The sequence below is a fragment of the Lontra canadensis genome, unplaced genomic scaffold (assembly GCF_010015895.1).
Source record: "Lontra canadensis isolate GAN:19392208 unplaced genomic scaffold, GSC_riverotter_1.0 scaffold98, whole genome shotgun sequence".
In the NCBI taxonomy this organism is placed as follows: domain Eukaryota; kingdom Metazoa; phylum Chordata; class Mammalia; order Carnivora; family Mustelidae; genus Lontra; species Lontra canadensis.
The window spans coordinates 223,359-249,035 of record NW_022631092.1 but is presented as its reverse complement, the minus strand read 5'-3'; positions in this window follow the sequence as shown (position 1 = coordinate 249,035).

Here is a 25,677-nt window from a genome sequence, read left to right as displayed (position 1 = left end):
AGGTGGCCTCCCCATGTGAGTGGGCCTCACACCGTCTGTTGGGGGTCCTGAGTAGAACAGGCAGAGGAAGGAGGAATTCACTCTCCCTGCCTGAGTGTGGAGTGGGGACATCCGTCTCCTGCCCTGAGCAGAGTCAGGGCTCCCCAGAACCCGCTCCCTCCTGCCCCCACTCATTTCTTTTTTTTTTTTAATTTTTAAAATTTATTTTCAGTGTAACAGTATTCATTGTTTTTGCACCACACCCAGTGCTCCATGCAATCCGTGCCCTCTCCAATACCCACCACCTGGTTCCCCCAACCTCCCAACCCCCGCCCCTTCAAGACCCTCAGATTGTTTTTCAGAGTCCATAGTCTCTCATGGTTCACCTCCCCTTCCAATTTCCCTCAACTCCCTTCTCCGCCACTCGTTTCTAAGCACTCTCCTCTGGCACGCCTGTTCTGGGGACTCTCTTGGCCTTCCCTTCAGGCCTGCTGCTGTCCCAGCTCCTCTCAGTTGCTGTGGGTCTCCGCCTTCCATGGGCTGTAAGCTCCCTCCCTGGCCACGGAGCCTTCCAGCATGGGACGGGAGCAGGTGGGACCTCCTAATGGCTCTCAGACGAGGGCGGCGGCGAACATGGGGTGCAGCCGACTCTCTGGGGTCAGGATCCTGCCCTGTGTTGGGTGGACCCAAATTTGTTCCCTTTGGACTCTGATGTTTTTTCTCTCCTGTCCTCCCTTAGGGGTTAGTTAGAGCTTTGGGGAAAGTTATGGCAGATTCAGGTGTGATCCAGGAAGCAAGGGAAGGAAGGAGGTCTTCCAGGGTCCCTCGCTGAGGGCAGCGGGAGGCAGGCAAGAGACCTCCAAGGGCAAGGTCAGAAGGTCAGGGATCAGAGTGAGGGTCACTTGGTCACCCAGACTTTCCCACTCGGACACTATCTTTTCAGGGTGAGTGTGGGGACTTCTGGGGTAAGCTGTGACTGTAGCCATCTGCCTGGTGCAAAGCACGGGGAGCCGTCTCTCCAGCCCAGTCCGGGCTCCTGTGTCTCCGCAGCAGGACACCTCCAGGGTGCAGTTTCTTTCCTTCTGGGGCAAGCTCTCTCCACCCGAGAACACCAATGCGTCCTCCTCCCTCTGCCTGGAAATCTCCCTCGTTGCCCTGCCCTACCCTCCAGCTGCTCCTAGGGGGCTCCCTGCAGTCCGTGCCACTAACTGTCCCCTGCACTGAGCACCCTTCCCTGGCTCCTCCAGACCAGAACTTCTGGTTTTTTCCTTTAAAGCCCTCGCACGGGAACAATTATGTGGGCTGTGTCCGCCCTGGGCCCCTTGTAGGTCAGTCCCAGGAGCGCAGGGACCCGCACCGTGGTGGTCACCCCTGTCCTGGCCCAGGCAGCTCTGACAGTGACCAGCACCCCAGGAGGGTGGGTGGAGGTTTCCGTTCTGTTAACGAGGCCTCGAAGCCGGCCACGGTGGGGTCGGTGCCACCACGAAGACCCGTGATCCTGGGAGGGTCTGCCCTGAGGAAGGAACCTTCTTCCTTCTGCATCTTGCTCATTTGTGCTTCAGAAGCCACGCTGGATGAAAGGACCCGATGCGTCCAGTGCCATTCGAGGACCGGTCTGTCAAGTTTGTGTTCCCTCCCTGGGGATGGGGGCTGTGTAGAGGAGAGGCTGTGAGGGGCCCAAGAGCTCACAGGGACCAGCAGAGGCCATGGCTTGGTTCTCACTTGGACTCTGACCATTGTTCCTCCGTGAGCCTGCCATCAGGCTTTGTGTGCACGGGGTGCCCCGGGGCGGGGAGGGCACCCCCAGGTCCATGTCAGGGAGACACTGGAGCGCTGTGAGGGGTTAGCTGCGGCCCAGGCTTGGCCCCTCTCAGAGGACTGGGACAGGGACAAGGAGAGAGGGTGGCACGGTCAAGAAAGGCTTGAGACAAAAGCTGTCTTCAGGGAGGCAGAAGATGGGGAGGGGGTTGGCTGGGCACAGAGCGGCTTTGCTGTGTTCTTTCCATGTGCCGGGCAGCCTGAACACAAGAGGACTGCCTCATGAGAAAAGACGAGGCTCCAAGAAGCCAGAGCTTTCTTGGTGGCCACCGAGCTGTTGAGAGGACGCCAGGAGCTGGGACAATGAAGAGAGACGTCCATGAAGGGAGACCAGCAGGTCCCGCTGCACGTGTCTTGGACCCCCTCTTTCTGCCTGTTCCCATCCTTCCCTCCCTCTGGAGACCTGGACCCAGAAAACCTCTCAGGTGTCCTGTTAACTAGAGAGAGTCTGAGCTGACCCCTCTCCTCCAGGAACCAACTGAACTCTTTCTTCTTGGGGTGTCTGGGCTCACAGAACCCCATGGGAGAGGGTGCTGTGGTGGGACACTTGGCCATGCTGGTCAGGGTGGGGAGAGCCATCAGCCAAATCGGCCTGCACTCACATTCCTGCAGAGAGTGGGGCGCGTGCAGTCTCCTCTGGTGGGAGGGAATGGGCTCTGGTGCTCTAGCTAGGACCCGCAGTGTGAGGTAGAGGAAGATCCTGAGGTCCAAGTGTCTCCCTGACAGCAGGACTATTGAGGAGGCCAGACAGTTCTGGAGTCCCCGTCACTGACCTCTCAGGGAAGGGGAGAGAGGGCTGGCTGGAGTGTCCCTCGTTCACCCCATCTTCACCGCTGCTCTTCCGCACCAGGCACTGTGTGGAGCTCTGGAATTCCAGAAGGACCTAAGACCCATCGCTGCCCCCATGGAGCTCCCAGGCTGGCCCAGGAGGCCCAGCACAGGGGGACAAGGAGGTGCTCAGGGGCCATGGCAAGGTACCCCCACCCTCTCTGGTCATCCAAGAAGACTTCTTGGAGGAGAGAACTTGGGGTAGAGAGACCCTCAGGAGAAAGTCTGGAGAAGGGAGAAAACGTGGCTGCTCAGGACTATTGGGCCATCAAGTTCAAAGAGTGCGTGGGCAGGAGACGGGGCTGGCCCTCGACAGTGGGGTGGCAGGAGCCATCAGGCCGCTCTGGCTCTGGACAAGGTGTGATCTTCAGCCCCAGATTCATGCCTGCATCACCGTGTACATCGGCTCACCTGAAAGCGAGGTCTGTCCGCAGCGGTTTTCCACTACCGAGAAAAGCCCTCCACAGGTGAGACCCTCGGGACCCACCGGGCACTTTGATTCCAGCCCGGGTCAAGGAAACATGGGACGTATTAAGGGCACATTTGCATTCTGCTCGAAAGACGGATGCTTGCTTCTGGGACCCTGCTTCCGTCTTGCAGATCCTCAAGGCAGGGGGGTCCTGCTTCTCTGCTCAGAGGCACCAGCCGAAATCGAGCAGAAAGCCCTGAATGGAGACAACGTGGCCTCCTCACGCCTGGCTTCGGCTGTCCCACGGACGCTGTGGGGATGGGTGGTGGGGGTCAGGCCGGGTGGGCACTCGGAGCCCTTGGGAAGCCGTGAGACTGGGAAGAAGAAGGGGCACGGTGTCCCCCTTTACCCCTGGTGGCAGGTGAAAGTCTGGGCGTTTCCAGACGAATGTCTACTGTCCACTTCACCCGCAGCTTCCACGGGTCATTGGTGAGGTCCCGGAGGGAGTGTGGTGGCGCGGGAGGCTTGGAGCCCGGCAGGTGGGATGTGGCTGGCCCGGGGGAGGAGTCCGCACTTCCTTCATAGCTGGGCCTCCCGGGCCGGTGGCTTCCCCTCTCTGAGCCTCAGTTTCCTTATTGACTGGTGGACATTGGAGGGGAGGGAAGAGAGGATGACTGGCCTCCGGGTGCTCTGAGAACCACGAAGGCGCCTCCTACAGGCTCTAGCATCATCTTGCATGGGCACCACAACTCATGGCAGCCAAGGCCACTGCTGCCTTGCACCTTGGCGGTTGTTTTTAAGATACCCACTGGCCTAAAGGAACCGTCAGGGGAGCCGAAGGCCCTGCCTCTCCCTTCCTGGGCCCCCTGCAGCCCCCGCTCAATGCCGGTGAGTTAGGGCGCCCCGGGCTTGGAATGGGGTCTGCCCAGCCTCCTCCTTGGGATGGGCACGGAGAGGTGTTTGGTTAATCCCTGTTGGATGAGGTCGGGAACAGAAGTCTCCATGCGTGGCGTGAGATGCTACCCCCTCCGCGCTGACCCGAAGGCATGGCTGCCTGTCCTTCCCACTTGGCAGGTGGGTCCCGAGCACGCATCTTGCTTGTTCCTCTGAGCACACGGAGAAAAGTGACCTCCTCAAGCTCCCCTGTTGGTGCCCGACCTCCCCAGCCTCCTGGAGGCTCAGCCCTGGGCTGGAGGGCGTTGGCAAGCTTCGGGGAGCCCTCTCCCCTGCTTCCCGTGGATCCAGGGGTCCCCACCCCAGCCCCTGCCAGCCCCCCTCCCCGAGCGAGCTCCCAGCATGCTGCCTATTGCGTGATCAGGGGCTTTTGACTGTGGCTTCTTTATACATTTTTTCTTCCGACTATAAAACTCGTAGGTGTCCATGGTGGGAAATTTGGAAAACACACAAAATGACAAAGAGGAGGACGGCAGCTCCCGTTACGGCTCCGGCAAAGTCGGATGTGTCCCGGAACTCCCTCCGCTTCTCAAGTTTCTCTTGTCGCCGAGGTTTCCTCGACTGTGTCTTCTGGGCGAGCGCCCGAGTGTAGCATCTCTTCAGCCGGATCTGTCACTTCTAAGTCCCTGTCTTGTTTTCAGGTTGTTCCTTTTATTGTTGTGCTCGCAACCAGCTTGATTCAACACATGGTTTCCGCGGCCGTTTCCGTAAATAGTTTTTCTCTCTTTCTACCTTTCTGTTGAAGGCTCTTCTCCGGCCTGGCGCTCGCCCAAGGGTGGTGCTTCTCCGTGTCCGTCTGTATTTAAGAGCGAGGCTCTGGGTGCAGGGGCGGGGTCGGCGGGCTGGGGCTTCTCCCCGGAGGATGGGTGGTGGGCCTCCCGGTCACTGATCTGGGAGCTCCCAGATCTCAGGTTCTGCTGGACGGTCTCCTCAAAGGGGGGTGTCTCCCAACCTCCTGGGAGCTGGGCTGTGTGTAGGGCAGGGCTGGGGTCTAAGCGCTGAGGCCAAGATTCTACCAAGGGAGGAAGGGGGGCTGTGGATCCCACCGTACTCTCTAGCCCCCATTTTTAGTAGGGTCTTCACTGTGCCCGGTGTTGTTAAATATACAACCTGGTTCATTTTTACCACCCAATGAACGTTCTTCCCATCTTTCTCCCAGGGTGAGAGGGACAGTTTCATAGGAGCACAGTGAGGCAGGGATTGGGGGGGGGTTGGAGACGAGACCTGGGGTAGGACGACCAACTGGTTTGCCTAAGGCCTGAAGCCCCAGCATCCCAAGGGGACCCCTCAGGTCCAGGCAACCAGGACAGCTGGTCCTCCCATCTGGTGGTCTCACTGTCCTTATGTCAACTCCCCACAAGTCCTCCTGTCTTTAGTCCCGTCTTATCCTCCAGTCTTCAGACGTCCTTGGTCCTTCTGGCTCCGGAGCCTGGCGGGGTTTCTGTAGGGGGAGCAGGTTTGTTTCTTATTGACCCCTCCCCCCCTTTGAAATCAACTAAATTTGAGCTCTCTGGTGTGCTAAGTCAGTTATGACTGGTCCATGAACTGTCCATCTTCCAGAATTGTGTTGATGTGTCTCATCACTGTGTGATTACCACTGTGTTCTTTGTTCTTGTGGGTTTGTAGATATTTCATTCTGGTACCATCATTTGGGTGAGGTCCTGACCTGAGTAAGGTCCTGATCCTTTCCTGTTTAGCTGCACGCCCCTCCATGCTTCCATCAATCAGACTCCCCACTCCGAGGCTGACTCTCACGCCACCTCCAATCTTGACTTCCGGTTCTGTATTTATAACTCTAAATCTCTTTTAAAATCGTAATTCCCCAATTGTTGAATTTCAGTTCTGTATTTAAATGGGTCCCATCCCTGCCATGGGTGCCACGGGTGTCTCTCCATATTTCTTCCTTCCACGGTTCTTTATTTGAACGGATTGATCTACACAAGTCACATTCCCAGGGTTTTGCCGTGTTTGGGAATAGCGCTGGTTTACATTATACTCAAATAGCATCTTTTCAGGCTATAATTCTCTTCGTGTTTCTAGAACTCCAGAGTTGGTGGTCTGGTGCTCCCTGACGTTGAACATGGCTGCTGGTAGATCGTTGGCCAACTAGATATTTTTCTCCTGGTGGGTGATTTGCCTTTTCTGTCTTGGTCTCCAAAGAACCCATTTTTATCCCCGGTATTCCAAGACTTTAATCATGCAATGTTTCTATGTTGATGGCTCTAAGTTAAGCTTTTCTGAAACACTGGATATATATTTTTGTGATCTGTTGAAAAACCCGTTTATGGGAAATTTCCCATTTATGAGAAATTTTCTTGTATTATTTCTTTAAATGCATCTTCAGTTCGCTTGTCGGATTGCTTACTTTAGGGACACTCATTGCCTACATTTTACCATCTTCATCCGCTTTCGATATTAACTTATTTCTAGTTATTTCCATCTCCTGATTTCATCTGCATTCACTGACTTTTTTCAGGCTTTTCCATGATGGCACTGGCTTGGGTTTGAAGCATCTTCTGCGCCTTGTCTGAAGGTTAGTTATTACTCTGTAGCCATGTTTCTGCTTCAGCCTTTCCCCTAAGAGCTGAGCAATCCCCCTTTCCATCTCTCCCCACTGGTGGATTATCTCGCTTCTCTGCTTTTGTTTGGCTGAGTTCCCGAGCGTATTTGTTGTTCCTTAGCGAGGGATTTCCTTCTCTTCGGTGAGTTATAAGCTTTCCTGTAGGTCCGGGTCTTTGTCTCGCTGTCTCGGTCTCCTTTCCTTCCCCACTCTTCTCCCCAAGGACTGCGCCATGGAGGACAAGTTAATGGCACCAGGCTGCCTCTCCTGGGGCAGCTCTGTCCAGGCACCACATGCTGTATTGGAAGGGCCTTGGGGAGTGTGAGGGTGACTTCCTGGCTCCTTTCCCACCGAACTTGACAACACTTTGTGTTCCCTCCCAGCTGCAGACTGAAGACGTAGGGAGTTTGGGCCGCTCTTTTATCTCCGTGGGGTGGTTGGAGGTGGTGGGGACCACTCCGTGGAGAGGCTGGGAGGTCTTTATCAAGAGGCAGGGACTCCACGCCCTCTTCTGAGATTAGTTCTAGGTCCCCTGTTAGGGTTTGCTTCCTTGTTGTGGGACAGATAGTCTTCCCATGATGGTTGTCCTGGAGGGAATGGCCCCGAGGCCATTCTGTTGAGCTGTCGGCCCCTTCTGACACTGTTCCCTGTGGGCCATTAGGGATCAGGGCCAAAGAAGGCAGAGGCACGTAGGGTGAGGCCCTAAGGAGAGACATGGGGTTAGGGACAAGGCAAGGGGTCTAGGGCTCGGCACTTAGATGCTTGGGCCAGAGGTGACATCCGGTTGGCGGGAAGCATCTGCCTTGATTTCAGTATCTTCCAGATTCCCCTCCTCGGGCCCCCTTGCTGAGGACGGTCCACGCGTAGTCAGGGCCCAGCGTGCTCGCAATCGAAGAGGAGAATTCCCTCGGGAGGGCTCATTTGGATGCTGGGGAGCTGCTGGGGGTGCAGAGGGCTGACAGTAACCGGCAGCCGGGGGATGACATGCTGGGTGGGCGCATGTGCTCTGGGACGGGTCCTCCCCAGGCTCCTGTCCTGGAGCTCTCAGCACTCCAGGGCCAGCCCCCCATCACCCCATGAGTCCTGTCCACTGCTCTGAAACCTGAGGCCTCTGCAGGCCCAAGGGGACTACGGGTCACCAGTGGTTTGGAGGAAAGGACTGCCTCCCCAGAGGCCACCCCATCTCCTCCGACAGCAGAGCCTGGGCTTGGGTGCTTCTACTGGGAACTGAATCCAGACCCTCGAAGTGAGTGGGAGCCCCTCCTCAGTGTCACTTGCCTCCTGTTTTTATCTCCTTGGTAGCCCCTATCGCTCGGGGCTGTGACCACCTGTCTACAGGTCTACACCGCACCTGTGTGTGAGCTTCTCTAAGGCAGGGGCCGTGTCTCGCTCCCCGAGTGTCTGGTGCCCAGTAGGTGCTCACTAAATGCCTACAGCATGGACGAAGGGTTTCTCTGGAAATAAATAGGTCTCCTCTTCGCCGGGGCCTCTCCATGTCCCCTTCCCCGCCCCCCCCACGCCGGAGGCCACACCGACAGGGGCGCACCTTTAGCGAGCGAGTGGGCAATTTTGGGCTAATAGGATTCATTCATAATTACATAGTTAAGTAAAATTTATGTTTGGCGGAATTAGCCGAGCTCCCTGAGGGCAGCATAAACCAGAGACGCTCCGTTTCAAAGTCCCGTCTTCCCAATCTTTTGTGGCAATGGTTAAGAGCTCCTGGAGGCCCACGGATGCTTATTTACTGATCCAGAGATGACGGATGGTATATCCCTGCTTTGTTTGGAAGGGAAAACTTGAACAGCTTGTCTGCACCTCTCCACTCGGACATTAAATCAACATGGCTCTATTAGTGGCCTTGGGATGCCAGCTGAGCTGTCTCTGAGCCTGTCACCGTGATGTCTTCATCTGTAACCAGAGCAGACGTGAGCTCCTGGCAGCTTCAGGAGGTGACAACAAATCCAATTAGCTCCTCTCCACGGCGCCGCAGTACCACCGCGAAACGGCCTGACAGCGAGGGTGGCGGCCATACCCGGCACAGTGGGACGTGGCATTCGCAGGAAGGAGAGAGAGAGAGAGAGAGGGAGAGGGAGAGGAGGGGGTGGGAGAGAGAGAGGGAGAGGGAGAGGAGGGGGGGGGAGAGAGAGAGAGGGGGAGAGGGAGGGGGGGGGGGGGGAGGGGAAACAAAGGGACTGAGCCTCATTGTTGGGGTGACTTTCTGCACCAGTGGCCAGAGCTGGTGCCAGGATGGCCTGACCCGGGCCAGGTCCCCTGGGTCCCGGACAGTGGACAAGCCTGCTGGAAGCCCAGCTGACAGAGGCCCCACTTTGAAACCTTGCTTGACTCTGATGTGAGTTATTCTCAGGGGACCACTCAAAATCCCACTTCTCTCCTGGTTCCTGAGCTCCATGCACAGTCCAGAAAAAAAAAAACAAACAAACAAATTTTGGTGCTGGTGGGAGGTAAAAACTTGGTATTTCTCTCGGTCAAGGTGGGTGGCCAACGACAGCTTCTCTCTCTGGGAAGGTCGGGGGGTGGGGTGCGGTGGGGAGAAGCTGCCTGGAGGAGGACCTGGAAGACAAGTGGCAGCGGAGGAGAATCTGGATGGCAAGTCCTGGCTGTTTGCTGGGTGTGGAGACACTGCGGGGCGGGGGTGTGGGGGTGGAAAGGGGTGGAGAGAAAAGGAAACGGAAAGAGGAGCAAACCACCTTCCCAGGAAGCGAAGACGGAAAACAGCTCCGGGTCTGAGTTCACTCAAGTTTCGGCATTCCTGAGAGGATCACAACATGAACGGCTTCTTGGGTCATTTATTTCCTAAGAACGAGTCCCCTGCTGGCTCCAGGGCCTTTCCAGCTCCTGCCAGGCCCGGGGACCCTTTCTGGAATCAGGCCTTCTCCACGTTCCCAGAGTCCCCAGGGATAGAAGAGGGGACATGACAACCAGGACGGTCGCCCAAGGGGACCCCTGAGTTCTCAGGGCCCTGAAAGTGAGGGTTTGGATTAGAGAGGCCAAGAAGAGTGGGGAGGAGAGGAAGATGTCAGCGGGCCTCTGACTACTGTCCTAGATACAGACCTAGATGCCTGGTCTGCACAGGGCCCCCCACCTCCGTGGTAGAGGGACCAAGTGCCTGGGGCAGAGTCAGGGGGCGGGGGCTGCAGGCAGGGGCGTGTGATGGAGTCCAGAGGCCCTGACTGAGCTCGTCGACTTGCTGGCTAACTTCCCATGCCGTGCTCACCCTTGCCGAGCTTCCGGCTTGTCCACCAGCCAGAACGAAGAAGTGAGTCCTCCCAGGCTGCGGGGTGGGTGACATGGTGGCGCGCCTGGCAGGGACTGGGGACGGTCTTTTGCTTTTACGCCTCTCATCTTTCTGGGTCTTTCGGGAGCCGAAACGAGGAAACAGGTCTCTGCCTGCAGAAGCCAGGCCTTGGGAATGCCTCTGGAGTTCGGACCACATGAAATGGGCCAAAGTCCCTTCCAAGAAAGGGCTGCATGCATGGACGCCTTCCCGGGAGAGGCCGCGAGTGGGAACTCGCAGCCGCCGTCTGCCGCAGCCAGTGGGACTGGAGTCAGTGGCTAATGGCTGGCAGGGTGGGGGGGGCTCCGCTGCCAGCTCGCCGGTGGGGCTGCCGCTTCCTGCCACAACCTGGTGCCGTCTTACCTGCGGGGAGCTGGCCACGGCAGGGCCCTCCGGGGAGCGGTGGGAGGCGGGGAGGCAGGGAGGAGGGAAGAGGCCGGCAAGAGGCTTTGTGGTCCATCTTCCCGAAGCCGGCTGTTGTGAACACGCGTTATCAGAGTCCAACTCATTCCAGATTAATTGGGCAGGATACGGAGGCATCTGGCTATCGCATAGATCTGCTGAAGATTCCGCGCTGGAGGACCGGGCCGCTTTTGGACCCGGCCCAGTGCTGCCAGGCACAATTATTTTCAGCAATGTCTTTCTGCCACCGAAACTTAGGACTGTGGACTTTGGCATGCAAGCTAAGTGCCGATTTGCGAGCTCACAAATTGACATGATCCTTGATGCGAGATGTTGTACCGGGGCCGAACGGCAGGGAGACGGACCCCCGCCCGCTGCCACGTGGTGGCTGGGCCTGTTTGAAGCAAGCTCTTTGTGTGTGTGTGTGTGTGTGCGTGTGTGTGCGCCTGGGGTGGGGTGAGGACGGGGCTGGGGGGAGCCTGGGTCCCGTAGGCCAACAGGAGAGCTTGACTTGAACTGGGGACAGGGAGGAGGACCTCTGTCGTCTCAGCCGGCAGTCCCTCCAAAAAGCCCGGCTGCCCTGCAGCTCTGCACGACACCCCCCACCCCACCACTGTGCCGTGCTGCTTGCCAGGGTGGTTTGTGGTTTGAATGTCGACCCTTCCTTTACTTGCTGCTCCTCTTGCGCTTGTGGAGAAAAGACTGTGTTTGGTCTCACCAGTTCCCCAACACCCAGCACCGTGCAGCACCTGTTGGTGGCGGGATGGGCTACCCTTGGCGGGGGGAGCATGACCTGGACAAGGAAACTGTCCCCACACCCCCAAGCTAGAACCTCAGCAGTCCAGGTAGAGATGAGGAGGCTTCGCTTAAGCAGAGGAGATGGAAAGAGGTAACAAGTGAGAAAGATGTTTCAGAAGTTGAGGAACAGGACTCGGTTGCTCTTTCCACGGGAGGCACGAGAAGGAAAGGGGCCAGGATGACTCCAGATTTCTGTTTTGGGGGGGTGGACGGGGCACACGGGCCGGGGACGGGCAGGGGTCTGGGAGAGAGAACCGGTCAGCAGCCACGGGTGTGCCAAGGCAGCAGGGGTGGTGGTGGGCACCAGACTGGAGCATTTCCATTGCACCCAGGGGTCTGGACCTCCGGGGAGTACCTGGGTTGGAGTCCCGTGGGTCGGGAGCTGTGGCCATGGGTGAGCACGAGCAGGAGCACCCCAGGGCAGCTGAGAGGGACAGAGGCGATGGGTTTAGGGAGCACTGCAGGTCATGGAAAAGAGCCTGAAAGCAGTCTGAGGAGGCCTCGTGGGAGAGGTGGCTCTGATGGCCACTCAGGAGCCAATGAGCTGCGGGCTCAGGGGGAGCGGACGGGAGAGGCCGAGACAGCCGTCTCTGGGTTTGGCCCTGAGGTTGTCCCAGGAGGACGAGCTGTGAGCCGTGTGGGTGGGGGCCAGGTGAGGTACAGTCAGATGGCAGAGGACTGTGCAGCACAGGGCATCTCTTGGTTACCACTCACGGCACCCATCACAGTTGTGTCTGGAGCATGACGGCAGCCAAGGGGCTCAGGGGCCTGCCTGGGGGAGGGGAGGAGGGCTGGTGGCCGCCCTTCTTGGGATCCCTCCTTTCCCCCATCCAACAGAAGGGCTGGGTCTGAATCCTGGCTCTGGCACCTGCCGGGTGGAGACAGCGGCCCCAGGTCACCTCTCTGAGCCTCAGTTTCCCACAGCCTGAGAATTACACAGGGATTAGAGAAGATAATGCTCGTAAAGCAGAAAGGCAGAGCTCCACCGATGTGGGCTTTTCCTGCTCTTCAGAACAACCAGTGGGCTGGACGCTAACATGCCTCATACTTTCCAGGTGAGAACTGGAGGCTCAGAGAGGTGAAGGGACTGGTCCACAGTCACACGGCCAGGAAGTGGTAGGATCTGACGCAAGGCAGCTTGACTCCAGAGCCCAGCACCAAACAAGGTGGAGGAACCCATCCAGAGTCTCAGCTCTGCTGTTCTTAACGAGGGACGATCGAATCGGTAGCAGTTGTAATAGGCACAGTATTGAATGTGTGTGCAGGACGATAGCCCGTGGCAGAAATCTCTCTCCCCCCGGGCTTTGGCATGCCCTCTGGTCCTGCAGATAGAGTTACGTAGTCTGCTTTGCCTGAGGGACCTTGTTGCCAAGACCATATCCTGGGACATAGGAGGGCCTGACCCAAGCCATGTCATTCTCTGGGGAATTTGCGCCGAGGGGCCCGTGTCCCCACACCTGTCCATTCTCTTCACAGTTCCTTCGCGAGCCAGCACTTAATTACTGCCCTCCCTTCACAGCTTGCATCTCTGGGGTGACACCGGGGAAGAGCCCCAGGTGAGCAAGCCTGCGGAGCAGGGGTGGGGAGGGAAGACGGCCCACCTGACGTCACGTGCAGGTGCTAGGAGCCCTAGGAGGTCGGGGTGCACGAGGTTCTGGAGGGCACGCATGAGAGGCTTAGCTCTGCCTGGAGCAAAGTGAGGGATCACGGAGGGCTCTGCAGCAGAGGTGACATTTGGACCTGGTGTTCTGTTTTCCAGCCGAGGCCACAGTCCAGGTGGCCAAGGCACCACGAGCAAAAGCATGGATGGACAAGCCTGTGCCGTACGTTTGGGGAGCAGAGAGCCCCGAGAATGGGGCGGCCTCCTTTAGAATCATCGTCTTCACCCAATCAAGGCCTCCCACCCTCACAGCTCAGAGCAAGGGCCATGTTCCTGCCCCTCATCCCCGGATGGGAAAGAACCCCATAGGCTCGTTGTTGAGAGAATGGCGACAATGCATTCCCAGTCCCCTCCGCGTCTGGTCTAACGCAGATGGGGAAAGGCAATGGGGAAAGGTGGCCCCAGAAGCTCTGGGTTCCAAATTGGGAGAAGGAGCCTGGACACTGCGGTGGATCTTGGCAAGAATGGCTCAGAGTCCGAGAGGTCAGAGAGGGGTGACAGGGGACGCCAAAGGTGGGCTCTGACCTGGAGCAGGGAAGGTGTGCTCTCTTTATACTTTCTTTCATCCTGCTCTCAGTGGGGACCCCTGGGTCTGTGGATTCTAACTGTGCTCAGGAGGGGAAGACAGAGGAAGCCCCAGCACCATGGCAGGTTGGATAATTCAGGGCAGGACGGAAAACTCAAGAGTACGGTGTCACTGGATGGAATTACTCCACAGGTCAGCGCTGCCGTGGGGGGCCACGGGTGTGTCTCCGATGCTCCGCTGGCACCGGACACGTCCGAGGTGCTCAATAAAAGTTCATTCGTTGACTCAATGAATCTATGAATGACTGGGACCCACTGAGCCATGGTCACCCACTTGAATAACAGCAGCCACTGTGTTGCCCATAAAGTGACAACATCAACCTTATCTAGACGACAGAAAAAAATGCCTATACTAGCTTCATCCAGATCATGGAAACAGCCAGGTCTCTCCGACAGAGGGGGTACCCTGCAAGAATAAACAGAAATGAGGAACAATAAAAAAAAATAAATGAAGAATAATAAAGAAAGAAAGAAAGAATAAGTAAATAAATAAATGAGGGGCGCCTGGGTGGCTCAGTGGGTTGAAGCCTCTGCCTTCGGCTCAGGTCAGTCTCAGGGTCCTGGGATCGAGCCCCGCATCGGGCTCTCTGCTCCGCGGGGAGCCTGCTTCCTCCCCTCTCTCTGCCTGCCTCTCTGCCTGCTTGTGATCTCTGTCTGTCAAATAAATAAATAAAATCTTTAAAAAAATAAATAAATGAGTAACAATAAAAAAATAAAGAAGTGCACTGAGTATGAACACTGCGCGCGGGGACGGTCTCATGAGAAGGAGGGTCCTGTCTTCACGTTAACCTTCCTTCAACTTTCTATAAACCCTCTTGTCCAGTTTTCCCTGTTTATCTTCCTCTTTCATGGGTCCTCTTGTTGAGTTTCTGTTTTTATTGAAGAATTATTCTGTGGGTTGACTCTCAAGTGCTCTGATTGGATCCATCTCGTCACTCACGTTTCTCTTGGGTCGGAGACACATGTCACCATCATGTGTCTCTAGCACATGTCCAGCCTCCTCTTCATGCCCATTCTTCTCCTCACAACCACTAAGTCTCATGCCGTTAGCGTGCATTGCTTTGATTTCCTGCTATACTTTTATGTGTACGTGCCCCTGAGAATAACACATGGTATTATCTTTGCATTTTAAAAAATTTCCCTAGAATTGTACCAGATTCTACATTTAATTCCACAAGTCATTTTTCTTCCAATCAGCATGATTGTTGATTCATCCAAGTTGTAAATCGAGACCTCGTTCATCTTAGAGATTGCCGTATCATCTTCCAAGACATGGACCTGCCATTTTTCATCGACATAGTCTCCCAATGATGGGTGTTTTTATCCTCGATTTTGCCACAACAGACGATGCTGTCATGAATACTCTTGTACCCATCAGCTTATAGATGACTCTCTCCAGGTCGAGGGCGTACACGGAGAGATGGAGCCACTGAATAACGGAGCACATGGGAATGGGAAAACGTGGCCACAGGAGTTCACAGCTCCTCCTACCTCTTGTCGCTTGGTTGGCCCTGTGACATGGTTTGACCAGCAGGGTCTACCTCAAGCAAGTCCCATGAGTGGCCTGCCCCAAGTCACCAGCAACTTGATTCCTCCCCTCTTGGCTATCCCAGTGTGACTTACAGCCACAGTCCCTACCAGCAAGGATAGCTGTCACCCAAGAGGGAGACAGGTGGGAAGGGAACCAAAGAGGCAAAGTGTCTCTTACAGCTCTGTCATCCCTCCCAACCTACTCCAGTGAGGAGAAGCCTGATGGGGGAGGGTCCTCATGGGTGGGATAGGGAGAGCAGCTCTGTTCTACCTGTTTCTAGGCCCTTCTTCTCCAGAGAGTTCTTTAGCCCTCTCTGCAGACAAGTCCTTGATGCCTGATGGTGCTCCCTGGGGATGAGGGAGCAGGTCAATACTCCCGCTTGTGTTGGGCACTGAGTCAGCTGATGAGGGAGAGATTAGGGGCATCTCAGAAAAGATGTGTTTGGGAAAGTCCATTTCCAACCTTCCCGTACCTCCTTACAACCCTTCTGTGCCCAAGATGTGAAATTCAGCCCCTCAGGGCCTTTTATGGGCATGGGGTCAGAGCCGTTCCAGGAGCTCCTGAAGGACATTGGGCTGGGTCTGTTGTACATTCCTCCAAGTTCATGGGAGACCCCAGGCTCGGATCTCGCACCCCCAAGTCTGCCTCATGCCCCAGCTCTGTCCAGTGTGCCCTCCAGACAACCCCATCAGACACGGCCATGTCATCTGTAGGAGGCGATCGTGTCACCATTGGGCCAATCATATGGTCCAAGCGAAACATGATCCACAGCCTGAAATGCCAAGATATTGGCCCAGCTTGCAAATAGGCCCTTGAGGCTCTCTTCTGTTTAAAGGTTAGACAAGGTGATCCATCCCTTGTTTTTCGAGATTGCGTTGGAGAAATTAAGATCACGACATGTGTACAGTCTCTGTCCTGCCCACAGCTCTTGGGGTTCGGCCCAGTTCTAGGTACAATCTGCTCACGTGGGCATCTGTGTGAGCCTGTGTCTCCTTGTTTCTATCCCACTGAATGAAGCATCCCCCTCTCTACCCCTTGCCTGCCGCCCCAGGGTTGAATGAATGAGGGCGCCTCTGCTTCCTCTCAACTTGGCTTCCTCCAATTTCAAGTCCAAGGGGAAGGAGGCTGCCTCTCCCTCTGGTCCTCCACTGCCCCCTATAGTCATCCGTGTGCGACACGTCTTCACAGTTCCCGGGCCCTCATCAGGGCACCCCACCCAGCTGCGCTCTGGCAACCACACCGAGAGCCAGCAGGGCCCCTGGAAACCGCGTGCCTCAAGTCAAAGCAGCACTCTCAGTGCCCCCGAGGGGACTGCTTTTGGCTGGCAGTCTAGATCGTGGGTCGTAGAGACCAGATTTTTCTAGCCGGTGTATCTGGAAGGGGATGAACGCATTCAGAAGAAACGGATGTGGTCGAGCTGCCCTTGGCTTCTATGCCAGTCCGAGGGATCGCCCATCTGGGAGTCTTACATGCAACTGGGGGGATTTCTCAGCAACAGATTGATTTGGGCTCCCCGAGCCCCTCCAGAAAGATTCCATCACCTGGGGGGAAAGCCTCCATTCCTGGAGAGGAGCTTTCCAACACTCGTATCTCCTGGAGGATTTGAGGACTCTGTGAGTTGTGGTCACCGAGTTTCCAGGCGCGGGCGGGCTGAGGTCCTCCCCACTGTTAGTGTTGGTCGACTCTGCCGCCTTTCCCAAGGGCTGGTCTCCTTTGTCTCATTTTCCGGGCCCGTGGATCCGTGATGGAGGGCGGATCACCGTTTCTCCCTTTCAGCTGGATGCCCCATCGGGATCAGGCCTTCAGCAAACCGCAGTCGGGCATCCGACCCTCCACACCCCTGCCCCTGCCTCCTCTCCTGGCGACTCTGCTGGGGTACCTCACCGTGGCAGTTCTGCACACTTGCCCATGGCTCTGCCTTCTACTTGGGTTTGCAGACAGACTTGTGCTCGTGCCTGCAGGGGGCGCCACTTCCCTCCAGCCCCTGTGCCTCCCCTTGGAAGCTGTAAATAACCCCCAACTTGCAAGAGCCAAGCCTGGCTCTCCAAGTGCTTTCACTCTGCTGGGCACCCTTCCCTTCACACCTGCTGCCTCCTCCCTGCAGTCTCCCAGCCCCGAGCCTGGGAAACTTTCGCACGCCGTGGCAGGCCCCGTGGCCCAGCACCCTCACGTCTCTCTCTGCCCTGGCCCTGCCTCTTCAAGGTGCAGGCTCTCTGCGGTTCATGCAAGCCCTGGCTGGTGGAGGACTCCAGCCACCCCACCCCACCCCCGCCCATCTCAGGCTGCCGCATGTGCTGGGGCTTTCTCTCGTGCGTGCTCTCTCTCTCCCGCAGTCCTTGGACTGTGAGACGCAGAACTTTTGAGCTGACTCCACGTTTCCTTGAGTTTCTGGTGACCCCCCCTGCCAACGTCAAGACAGATTCTTCAGCGGCAGTCTTCTGTCTCCTCTCCCTGTCCCTTCCCCGTAGGCTTTGTGCTGACTGCAAGATATGCACTTGACTTTGAAGCTTCCTGCCTGCGTTTCTGACACTTTCCTTTCAAAGCCAAGCCCGCGTCTCTAGTTAGGCTGCTTCCTCTGGCAACTGATGTGGCTGCAGACAGAGTCAAGGTCACATGTCTCGCCCTCCCAGCCGCCTTCTCAATCTCCCACCCCCCTGTCTGGCGCAGGCAAGATGCCCAGCGAGAGGATCTGGATCAAGTACGGGCACGGACAGGGAAGGCTGTGTGAGCGGCTCAAGGTGGAAGGGTTGCGGGGTGTTCTGGCTCCCACGACGCCCACTCTGGTGAGGACGTGGCAGTCAGGGACAGCAGGCGGTGGCCGTGGGTCAGTCGGGGAGGTCGGCCTGGCTCTGGTCAGCTCTGTGCTCCCTGCCCGCTCTCGCCTGAAGCCCGAGCAGCTCCAGCCCTCAGAGCTGGAGCCCACCCCAAGCTGGGGGAGGAAATAAAGAGGATCTCTTGCCAGCGCGATCTTCCCTTTTACGGTTTTTGGCCCTGCCCCCTGGTGCTCACACAGCCGCCATCTGGCTCTCTGTGCTGTGGCCCAGCCCCCGCAGGCTCCCGGGCCTTCCAGGGAGGGGCTGTTTGCTGTGAAAACCTAGGGTCTGGGGGAGCGGCATGTGGCATGCCAGGCTGGAATTTCTGAAATCCTGGGACCAGCTCCTCAGGCGGGGTCCTCCCCAGCAGCTCCTGCAAGGGTGAGGCCTCGGTGTCCTTCCCAGAACCCTGCAGAGAGCAGGTGGGCCCCATCTCGCCTCTCAGCCCTGGGGGAGCAGAACACTGAGAGCTGTCTTTGGGGGACGCTGAATGCCACCCCTGGGCACGCAGTCTGCCGGAAGCCCACCCAGAATCCCACTTCATGGGCTGACAGCTTTTATGAACAGCCCCCTCGCCCTCCCCACACACACATTCCCCCGATTTTATTTTTAAGGAAATAACAACAGCAATTAGCTCTTCCTTTGTATGGTTCCAGTAAAGGAGTCATTTAAAGGGCCCGGCGTGTTGGAATTGCCCCTCTCATCCTCCCTGGGAGGCAGAGGGAGACAGCCCGCCTCGCAGGGACTCAGGGCTCACCCTGCGCCTCTGCTCCAAGGCCGCACACCTTCCCGCCCTGAGCCCCAGGGTGGCCGAGGTGGCCGGGAGGGGTTCAAGTGCACATTCCAAAGGTGCTAAGACAGAAATTGACAGACAAGCTAACAGATCAAACACGACGCTTCAAAGAGAAGAAGAGCCACAGGATGAAGCCGTGTGGCACTCTGGTCCCCAAACGCGGGGGACACAAAGGCTCCTCCCTGCCCAGGGCTCGGCCGCATCCGAATCCCAGCCCAGAGCGCTGCGGCGGGGTCTTCAGGGACGACATGACCAGTTACCGCGTTCTCCGTGCTCAAGCACTCGGAGGGGCTAATTAGTGCTTTTAATATGCAAATCAGAGCCTGGGCAGATTAAATCCAGGAAAAAAAACAGCTGGTGAATATGTTATTTTAATTATTACTCCAAAGGAAGTATGGGCCTGGCTTAAGAGGATAGGGGGCGGGTGGGTATGCAGTTCTCGCAAAAGGATCCTTGGTGAGGGGGGGGTGAGCGGGCGCAGGGGTGAGGGGGAGACAGCGGGCGCGGGGGTGAGGGCTCAGGGAGGGGCTGGAGCCCCCCGTGGCTGTGTAGTCTGGGGCAAATCGCTTTTCCTCCTGGGGTCTCAGTTTTGTCGTTAATAACCAGAGGAGCTTGTAGAGATGACCCGTCTGTCCGTCCGTCCATTCATTCATTCCCTCATTCCCTCATTCATTCGTTCATTCTTTCGGCAGATACTGATGGGCCAAGTACCAGGCGCTAGGAGCTGCACCAGCAGCAAGGCCCCTGCCTTCACGGGGTGCGCCTCTCAGGGGCAATCAACAAGTGACCCACAAGTCCATAAAACAATGCAGGCTGATGGAGGGGCGCAGATGTACCGTAGAGAGCAATGAGGAAGACCGGTTTGTCTGCGCGGGGTGGCGAGGGAAAGTTCTCGCCGCAGATGCCAGGGAAGCTGAGAGCAGAGGTCGACTAGAAGCAGGGGTGGGAGTGGTGGGGGGTGGTGGGAAGGAAAGTCCCCATCCCGTGGGGTGGCACCGAATGTCCCCAGGGTGCTCCCGTCGGACTCCGGGATGATTGATCCAGTCGCATGGAACCGGGTCCTATTTTAGGAAATGGGGAAGCAGGGAGAACTGTGACATTCTCGGGGTAAGCGGGAAACACGTCTAGGGGAGCTGGACGCAGGGTTGTGGCACATGACAGCCAAGGAAGAATTCTCGAGATGTTTCCGGTGCAGACAGGTGCACGGGGACAGGACCCAGGGGCGGAAAGAGCTGCCCTGGGCTTGTGCGCAGTGACTGAGCAGCGAGTGCGTGAGGGGTAAGGAAGTCTGCGAGAGATCTGTGTGTGCTGAAAGCCAGATTCACGGGACCCTGGAGGTCTGGCTCTGGTCAAGATAAGGTCACCCTTTATTACCTAGTAAAACCTCCATCACGAAAACCTTCAGGAATGTCATGCCCTGTGTGTCTCCGATGTGCATCGGGGGCCACGTGTTGCAAGAGGACTCACTTTCGGTCACATCCTTCCTGCCTTTGTTTTTCCCATCAAGCTGGTCCCGACTCAGTGTTTCTATTGAGACTAGAGCAAGGAAGGGAAACTCGCCAGCGGGGTGTCTGTTTCTCTTTTCCTCTGGTCTTCCTCACAGTACTGGCTCCGGAGAGGCAGGGGAGACCTGCACACCGTCTCCCTTCAGCGTGTGCCTGCGCGTACACATGTGAGTGTGTGCACATGTGTGAGTGTGCACACAGCCAGGGTCCTTGACCAGAAGAAGCATGATTTCCAGCTCCTGCATCCTTGGAAACTCAGAGCTTTTCTGACAGGTTTTTGCCCTCCTGCCAGGGACTGGGCCGGAGGGAGCTTCCTGGTCCCCGGGCTACCGACAGGACCCAGTCCACTCTCTGTGCCCAAGGTTCACTGCTCTGACGTCCCGGACCTGGTGTGTGACTTCCTGAGCAGGGCTTGCTTTCGTGGGGAAAGGACAAAACCAAATGGAGAGATCAACGTGTGCCTGTAGTCACGGACAGAAGGACCTGAGTTCCACTTTCTTGGGTACAGTAGCAGAATAATGGAAAAACAAATGAAAAATTCATTCTTCTCCACCAACTTTGCCTGGAGGCAGCAGGAGAAAATTCTTTGCACAGGACAGAGAGCAGAGAAGGGGGGCATAGGACGTATAGGAGTGAAAGAGTCACAGAGGAGGGAGACAGGGAGAGAGAAGAGATGAGAAGGGAAGAGAAGAGATAGAAGAGAAGAGAAGGGGGGAGAGAAGAGGAAGGGAGGGAGGGGAGGGCAAAAAGGAGACAAGACAGGAGGGACAGAGAGGTGATGTCAGATGGGAGAGGAGGCAGAAGGGAGAGTAGAGGAGAGGGAAGAAGGAAGGAAGGGGAGGAGGGGAGGATAGAGGACTCGGTGCAGACTAGTCCCCTGGGGAGCAGGTGGGGGTTGGGGGTACGGACCCTGAACCAGCTCTCACCAGTCAGGCTTCCCCAGCACCCCTGCAGCCCAAGTAGGACTGGATGCCTGTTTTCCATGCAAGCAAGTTTGCAGCCCGTGTGTGTGTGTGTGTGTGTGTGTGCGTGTGTGTGTGTGCACGCATGCGCTCACACGGCTCCACAGCCCACAGGAAATTATGGGGCCTGCCTGTGGTAGCGGGGGACGTGGGGGACAACAGGTGTGACAGGTATGTCCCAGGCCAGAGCACAGTGGGCAGGCTTGTGCCCTCCACTCTGGGCGATGCACTCCCTGCGCCTCCCACCCCCAGAGGCATGATGATTTTTACCCCATCTGAAAGTTCAGCGAGCAGAAGCATAGAGAGAAGAGCCCTGTGACCAGTGACAGGCAGGCCCGGAGTCCCAGCAGTGAGCTGCTCATTCAGCAAACCTGCACCCGGCCCATCCCCCCACTCTCCCGGCCCTCCCAGGTCAGCCCCTGACGACAGCAGCCCTCTGCATGGGCACCGTCTGCACTTCCCCGGGCTCAGGAGACAGGGAGCAGCCCTGAGCAGGACAGGGGGAGAGGACAGAGGGGGAGTTGACTCCAGGCCTGCTCAGAGTAGAACCCTCTGCTGCCACCTGTGAACCCTGAGGGCAGTCCTGTGAGCCGGGTGTCACCCCCATTGACCCAAGTTCCCTGGGATGGTCTTCTGGAGGAGAGCATGGGCCAAGGGAGCTGTTTTTCACTAAGCCGGGGAAGGCCCTCGAGACAGGAGGACTAGCGCAGGCCAAGGCCTAGAGGTCTGACCGTGGGGGCCAGTGGTGCATATAGAAGACGAGTCTGGGGGGGCCCGAAGCTGAGGATGGCTGCCCTAAAAAGTGACAGGTCACAGTGTGAAGAGGAGTCACCAAAGGGTCTTAGGAAGGGGAACAGCATTATTGGAATTCTGGGAAGTTCTGGGGGGGCTATGGTGTGGAACCCTTAGTTCTCTACCCCGTAGATCTGTAGGTCTGAGAGGTCTTGAGGAGCCGGAGGCAGTGACCCAGGTCAGAGGCAACGGGGGCCACCCCAGGGCAGTGAGTCACAGCTAGAGCAAAGGGGACAAATGGAAGAACCGTTTGGGGAGAAGGGCCGGAAGCCCTTGCTAAATGTGTAGAAGTAGGAGAAGGACTTCCAGTGCCTCCCAAGGTTTATGATGTTTGGAGCACTTTGCCATGTATCGTTTTGTTCGCTCCCTACAGCGGTACCTCAAGGCATGTACGCCTCAGTATTCCCACTTCATAGGCGGGGGAAAGGAAGGGGCGTGGCCAGCTCACACACGGTGAGTGGCAGGGAGGGGTCCCAAACCCAGGTCTCCCATCCCAGGGCCACCAGTGCTCTTGGAGAAGTCACTCCCTGGCCTTGGTTTTGCTGGGGTGTGTCCAGGCTCTGACTGGGGCTCGTTTTCGTAGTTTACAAAATCTCAGAAGATGCGAGGAGACCCTACCCCCTCCCCCAACACCCCCACAGATACATCTGGTCTTCTTTGTGTTCTTAGAGCAGGGGTTGGCAACCGACAGCCCGTGGGCCTTTCTGGTCTGCGGCATGTTTGTGTCAGTAAAGTTTTATTGGAACAGAGCTGTGTCCGTTTGTTTACACATTGTCTGGGGCTGCTTTTGCACCAGGAATCCAGAGTGCCGCAGCGCTGACGGAGACAGGCTGGCCGGCGGAGCTGGACATATTTACTCTTTGGCCGTATTGGAAAACATTGGCCAACCGCGTCTTAGACATTTGCTATGATCTGAGTGTTTGTACCCCCTCCATCCCACCCCAAATTCACCTGTGGAAATTCTAATGCTCAATGCGGTGATATTAGGAAGTGGGGGCTTTGGGAGGTGCACTGTCTTACAAAGGAGGCTCCAGAGAGATCGCTGGTCTCTTCTTCCACCGTGTGAGGGGGACATGGAGAGAAGTGGGCTCTCACCAGAACCTGACCACGGAGGCACCATGATCGTGACCTCCGAGCCTCGAGAAGCACGGGTCGTCAGTGTTTGTTGTGTTTAGATCACACGTCTGTGGCGTTTTGTTATCACCTGAACGGACTAAGGCTTCTTTTCTTTTTTTTTAAAGATTTTATTTATTTGAGAGAGAGAGAGAGCGAGCACATAGGCAGGCAGAGAAGCAGGCTCCCTTCTGGACAAGGAGCCCGATGTGGGACTCCATCCCAGCGCCCTGGGATCATGACCTGAGCTGATGGCAGCGGCTCAACCGACTGAGCCACGCAGGCGTCCCTGGACGAAGGCCTCTTATAAGACAAGCCTAACAGAGATTTGAGGGACTTCCAGGCAAGATTGTTAAACCCCAAAGAATGCAGTTGCTTGTGTCGATGGTGATAGTCTCTCAAGTTCACTTTGAACTTGAGAGTTCAAAGGGGATCTGAGTGGAGACTGGCACTTTCCTTGGTGAAGAACTACTCTGGTTTGTTCCAACGTTCAGCTTGCTGGCTGGGATGGGGGTGAGAGGGACCCGTCACGGCGTCAGGGAGAGGCGGCTGCCTTCCTTTCTGGGATGCCCGCAGCCCACAGGTGTGCCAAGGAGGAGGAGGTGGGAAGGGAGGGTCTTGCTCCGAGCCTGACACTGGTGTGTAAGTCACACACACACACACACACACACACACACACACACACACACGGCTGTGAGGGGTGGACCAGCCTTTCCTGGGAAGGAGGCCCAAGAGAGTAGGAGCTGGAGTTGGCACCTCTCTGGCCGCATCTCCATAGGGCCTGCCCTCTGAGGCTGATTGGCATTCATTACCACGCACACCTAGAGTGTCCGTGAAGCGCCTGGTGGGACGCGGTCAAGGGCACTGAGATCCTGGAGGCCCCTCTAGCGGTCATGCGAGCCGGCCTCCCGTTGCGGGGTGGGCAGGGTCACCACCAGCAGCTGGCCGTGTTCCAGAAGCCTGGTCAGGCCTCACTCCAGTTCAAGGGCTTCTGAGCCCGTCCTCAAATCACTGTCAGCGGGAGGTGTGGAGTCCGCCTGGGAGATCTGAATGTTAGGTATGGAATCAGAGGAGCCTTTTTTCAGAGAGCCAACAGGGTCTTGGTGACTGCCCAGATAACATGGCTCTCAGTCCTGTGGAAGCCTGGGCACCCTTGGGGATGGGGCTCTCACCACACCCTGGGAAAGCCAATGCTGTTAGATCATTCTCCTGCTGGTATCCCTCCGGTCGCTCACCTAGCAGTGTCCACCCCCCAGCCCCAGGCAGGTGGACTCCAAGCATCTATGTGCTCTTTCCCGGCGTAACCGGAAGAGCAGTGTGGACACGCAGTGGCCTCAGGAGTCGCACTGCCTGGGGACTCCTGGTCTACTGCTCGTTGAGGATTGTGACCTTGAGTGGGCAGCCAAACCTCCTGGGCTCTGGAATTATTTCCAGAAATGGAAATAATAGTGCCTGGCCAGTGGCAGCTGGTCAAATCAATTGGTCATTTAGAGCCTCTTTGGTGGTGGGCAGGCGATAGGAAGGTCTTCACATTTCCTACCTGCTCCCACCTGTCCATCCCCAGGTCTCCCTCCCACACCTCCGTGGTCGGTATCTTTCAACCTTTCTCTTCATGAGCCCCTGGTGGAGGTATTTGCCATTGACCTTGAGGCAATATATATTCCAACTTAGGTCACAGGAGTGGATGAACGGGTGTGCCCCTTAGGCTCCGTCCGTGGGGAGGGTCTTCCTTCACTGCCGACCTCCAAGATCACTGCTGAGCGTGGCTGTTAGGAAGCTGTGTCGTGCATGTCGGCTGGGTATGACCTTTGGAGACCCTTGGCTGCCACCCCAGCCTGTCGTCTGTTAGACCCGTGTCCTCCTGGCTTCTGGTAGCACTCATCCCTGTTGCTATCAGTGAAACGAATTTTGTGCTAGCCTCTTCCGTCATCAGCCCCAGCCTGCGGGGGGTGGGGGGGAGTGGTTCCCAGGGAATATAATGGTGCTGGTGCTCCTCAAATTCACCCATTTATTATGGCCTTGGTAAAAGGTGTATCTTCCAGGGCTTTCTATGTAGCATAATCATCTCGAGTGTTCTCCGACCTTACGCTGCATATCTGCTCTGGCGGGCCCCACATCTCAGACACTTTTCATGTCTTCTTGAGCTGCCTGCTATGGCAATCCTGGCATCTTGGGCTCAGCGTGGATGAGTTGTCCACACTTCCTGGAGTTATTCCAGTAGCGAGGCTGCACCATTGTCTGGTGTCCTTCTCAAGAGGTCAAATCCTGTATACTGGAAGAGCACACCCAAACTGAGGAGCTCCCCCTTGCCCAGCCTCAGACTCTAGCTCCCTTGACCGAGCACCATCCACGCATGCTCTTCTGACCCGTTCCTGCTGGTGCTCTCCAGCCAGCAGCTATAACCAAGGTGGCAGCTCTTTCGTGAGACATGTAGCCCCTCTGGAGGAATGGGAAAGAAACAAAACCCTCCATTCTAGAGTGGGGGTGGGGTCCAGAGGCTCTAAGGGCCAGGTGGTGCCTCAAACAGGAAAAATGGAATTTCCACCCTTGGTTTCTCTACGAGTCCCCATGAGACATCTGTGCTGGAAGCTGGGCTCTCTGAAACGGTCAGCTGGTAAAGGAAGTTTGCAACCGCAGCTCTTTGGAGGGATGAAGTTGGATGCATGAGCCTCACCAATGGGTCTGTAGCCCTGGTCCCACCCCAGAGCTGTAGAAAGCCCCTTGGCATGAGGCCTGGAAGTTGCTTTAGGAGGCAGTGAGGGCTCAGGGAAGAAAAGCACTTGGGAGCAGGGTGTGCTCAGAGAATGTGGGTGTGATCTCTTGTGATATTCAAGGGAATTCCCAAATCCTTAAACCTTTGCCTGTGAGGCTTGTGATTCC